The sequence below is a fragment of the Puma concolor genome, chromosome C2 (assembly GCF_028749965.1).
Source record: "Puma concolor isolate L17-30 chromosome C2, mPumCon1.1.hap2, whole genome shotgun sequence".
In the NCBI taxonomy this organism is placed as follows: domain Eukaryota; kingdom Metazoa; phylum Chordata; class Mammalia; order Carnivora; family Felidae; genus Puma; species Puma concolor.
The window spans coordinates 100,754,441-100,758,898 of record NC_141675.1 but is presented as its reverse complement, the minus strand read 5'-3'; the positions used below and the strand labels follow the sequence as shown (position 1 = coordinate 100,758,898).

Genomic DNA, 4,458 nt, shown 5'->3' with positions numbered 1-4,458 from the left:
CATCAGCCCAGAGCCTGACGCGGGGCTCGAACTCACGGACCGCGAGATCGTGACCTGGCTGAAGTCGGACGCTTAACCGACTGCGCCACCCAGGCGCCCCTACATTTTCTGTTTTTAAGAGACTGTCTCATCTCACCAACATTTTCTGTCAATATGAATTTCAAGAGTAATTCCACCCAAACAAGACCCTAAACTACCAGAATTTATAGGAATCACGGTCACTCAATGAATTGCATGTAAAAATGAAGAAGTATCGAATGCTTTTAATCCAACTCCATATTCCATTCTATTACCCAAGATATAGCATTTGGTGTATTCCTTCTATTATTCTGAACTCTCAGCTCAGCAAAGAGTGCGCCATTTTATAAGCAGAGTCTGTTCATTTTTTTCTTAACATAATAACTTCTAAAAGATAGTGTTTGTGCGACCAGCAAAGGAGAAATAACAGTTTACACCTTTATGTATGCATATTTCTCAACTTCACAAGAAACATTAGAAAAGGTTTAACCCTCTATAATTCTCGCAGAATAAAGCTTAAGAGCAAGACCTGAGCAAAGTAGTGTGTTCTACCACCATTCTATTGGCATGGGCTACAACTGAGATCAAAGCCCAAGACATCTTAGATTGGGCTTCCCAAAAGGAGAGAGAGAGAGAATTGGGGGGGGGGGCAGGAAGGGGGAGAGAGAGAAGGGGGAAAGGGACAAAGAATACTTTTTGAATTGGGTAAATGTCCTAATCAAAGGCCTCACTTGCCAAAGCCGAAGTAAGTCTCCATATGTCCTTCTTCTTTGGCCTTCTGTCATATTGCAGAAAACTTCTAAGTTGTCATCTGGAGATTTCTTTACTCAGAATTGTTTATCCCCAAGATCACAAGAGCATGGGACGTTTACCCAGACCCTGACCACTTTTCTCTTCTAGGGTGCTCTCTAGGCACCTTCATTATAGCTGCAGCTACAGCAGCATTTCTTCTGTATGTGGCCTTGAATCTTTGATATTTGTTTAATGAAATGGCCATACATGTTCCCAGATGCTTAGCTTTCTTGGGACACTTTCAAAGTGCTTTGTGCCCTCAGATTTAGTTTATTCAGTCTGCAAAAAGTTGTGCTCCTTAGACCTCTCTGGGCCACTGCTACCAGTCTCTATCATCTGTGGGGAAATCAGCAAAGCCCTGGGTCACAAGGACTATTCTCATTTGCCCATCGCTTCATGATTCCAAATATCATCCAGTGAAAGACTGGAAGGCCATAATACTTCTCTCTCCATTGTGCCTTGAGGGCTGAGCTAGCACATACAGAATAGAACTGATTTTGTTTGTTTGTTTGCTTGTTTGTTTGTTTGTTTTTAAGCAAGTATAATGTACAGACACTATTGGTGGAAGACTAGAGAGGGGCAGAGATAGTGGTTTCCTTTGACCGAATGATCACGCTCATATATGTGGTTCAGGCATATTTGCTTTTTGTTTCTTCTGTGCGTTCTTTTTAGTGAGTTTGTCTCAGAGTGCAAGATTTAAACGGTCCAGGCACACAGTGTCTTCTTGGAGGACCTGTGGATCCCAACAGCATGAAGTCATGATTGCTCAATTCACATGCGAAGATGAATGTAATGAGAAGAATCTCCCAGAGCCGAGGCTAGTTAAAAAAGAAAAGTTGTGAAGACGGCAAGTTTTGAGGTCAAGCCTGGCTTCTCTGTTTCTGTAGCCCTCTTCTTGAATTTACTTTAGGTCTGCTCTTTTGTAGTGCTTTTTTATGACAAAGAGAAAGTTTCTCTATGGGCACAGACTTTCAAAGATCAGAACTCTTCAGTCACTGCTATTAACTACTCTGTAACCTCAATAATTAAGCCTTTTACTCTGGTCACTTTCTTTCACTAGGGAATTTATGTCAATCCAAGAAAAACAAAAGAGCTAGAAATTTCATCTGTGTTTCATCTAATGGGGAGAAAAAGGAAAATGGAATTGAGCCTAAAAAGATGGCTCCAGGGCACCTGGGTGGCTCAGTTGGCTAAACATCTGACTCTTGGTTTCAGCTCAGGTCATGATGTGACAGTTCATGAGATCGAGCCCTGCATCAGGCTCTATGCTGACAGTGAGGAGCCTGCTTGGGATTCTCTCTCTCCCTCTCTCTCTCTCTCTGCCTCTCCCATGTCTCTCTCTCTCTCAAAATAAATAAACAAGCTTAAAAAAAAAAAGATGGTTCCAAATGAAGGTATGTGTTAGAGTAAGGCACTCCTCAAATATACGATACATTCTAATCTGAAGAAATATTTAGACGTAAAATAAACCAGCATGAGCAAAAGTTTGAGATAGTTGAAATGTTGTTTCCTTCTGAGACTGGAAATAATTCCCTGGTGGGTACTTTTATTTAAAAATAGAGCATACTGAGTTTGCTTTTCATGATAAAACCAGTTCATGATCACTAGAAAAAATTGAAAAATATAAAAAAGAAGGGAGGAAAAAAAAAACTACTTACAGTCCCCACTAGATTGGAAATCATTTAGGGCATAGATGGGATTTTGTAAAAAAAAAAAAAAAAAAAAAAGAAAGACACAGCCTTTGGGATCAGAAAGATCTGGATTTAATTCCAGTTCTAAGTTGCATGACCTTAGGCAAATTCCTTCAATTTGAGCAGATGCTTGATAAATGCAAGATGAGCCAAAAAAAAAAAAAAAAAAAAAAAAAAAAGAAAAGAAAGAAAGGAAAAAAAGCCTGATAATTTTTACATACCAGAGTCATTAGAGAGGAATACTCTCTTTTCTTTTTCATATGTGGCACTGGTTTAGGATCCGTGTTTAACAATCTTTAATGTTCTTGTTTGGGCTTCTTTGTTCTTTATTGTTGTGAGCTGAACTCTGCATTCCTGGCTTTCTCAATTGGCAATCCCATAACAGCCTTATTGTAGCTGTTTTATGGGTTTTTTTTGTTTGTTTTTTGTTTTTTAAGTAATCTCTACACCCAATGCAGGGCTTGAACTCACAACCCCAAGATGAAAAGTTGGGTGCTCTACTGACTGATTCAATCAGATGCCCCTATTTTATCCCACAACTTTTCTCACTGTAGCTCTTGTCTTTCTCCCGCAGTGCCTCCTTTACCTCTTTGAAACAACTTCAGTCTTGACCTACCAGGCTCAACCGCACCAGTGATGTCTCACTTTCTAACTAGAAAGAGGATGGGCAACCCTTGAACTTGAGCCTGCAAGTCCTTTTTCATTCTTGAAGTAAATGAAAGCTAAAACAGAAATGGCTGATGGGCACCTGGCTGGCTCAGTTGGTTAAGCCTCCACCTTCGACTCAGGTCATGATCTCATGGCTGCTGATTTCAAGTCCCACATCGGCCTCTGTGCTGACAGCTCACAGCCTGGAGCCGGCTTCGGATTCTGTGTCTCCCTCTGTCTGCCCCTCCGCTGTTTGCACTCTGTCTCTCACATTGTCTCAAAAGTAAATAAACGTTAAAAAAAAATTCACACACAAATGAAAGTGGAAAAACTGCCAATACCTGATTTCTGTCCCCTATTTTTCCATTTGCAATCTTATACTTAGGTACCTTTTGTCCCCATGGAAAAAAAAATATCTAAAGTTCAGACCTACCAATAACAGGAAGAAAAGAAAAAAAAAAAAGCGTTTTTTTTTTTGTTTTTTTTTTTCAAGAATGAAATGTTTTTCCATCAGAGTGGATTCTTAAGCACGTTCTCCACGTATGCAGCCTGCTAGCTGGATGTCTTTTGGCATAATTGTTACACGTTTGGCATGGATAGCACACAGATTGGTGTCTTCAAAGCGGCCCGCCAGATAGGCCTCGCTTGCCCCCTGAAAAGCACCGATAGCCGCGCTCTGGAAGCACAGATCTGCTTTGAAGTCCAGAGCAATTTCTCGCACCAGACACTGGAAAGGAAGTTTGCGGATCAGAAGTTCAGTGGACTTCTGATGACGTCACTGAGAGCCAAGGTACCAGGCCTGTAACGATGAGGTTTCTTCACCCCTCCAGTAGAGGGCGCAGTCTTGTGAGCCTGGCTTTTGTAGCCAGTTGCTTCCTCAGTACTTTACCACCGGTCGATGTGTGGGCAGTCTGCTTTGTACAAGTCATGGTACTGAGACCTCCTTGCTGACCCCCTTTCTCCTTCGGCTGGAGCTCAGTGAGCTAGAGGTCGTACTGGCGTTAGCCAGCGACGGCCACTTGACAATAAATTATTTAAAAAATAAATAAGAGATGGCAGAGAAGGAATAAATTCTAGGGATAGCAAAAATTGTGATAAAAATTTAAAAAAATAATATTTTTTTCTCTGTTAAAAAAAAAAAAACAAACAACTGGAGACCCGTTTCTTTCCTGGATTGAGTGTAATGAAGGGGTGAGCAATTCATTTGGTTTTTTTGTTGTTGTTGCTGTTTTTACATAGCTGCCTATTTTAGAGTTTCTGTTTTTGAGTACATACTTTTTTAAGATTAATCTCTACACCCAGCATGGTG

The 4,458-nt window shown here is 40.8% G+C and overlaps 1 pseudogene; it reads right to left on the bottom strand.

Annotated features, from left to right (window-relative positions):
• Nucleotides 1–3,636: 3,636 nt before the first annotated feature.
• LOC147577455 (histone H3.3A-like) lies at nt 3,637–4,160 on the bottom strand (annotated as a pseudogene).
• Nucleotides 4,161–4,458: the final 298 nt, after the last annotated feature.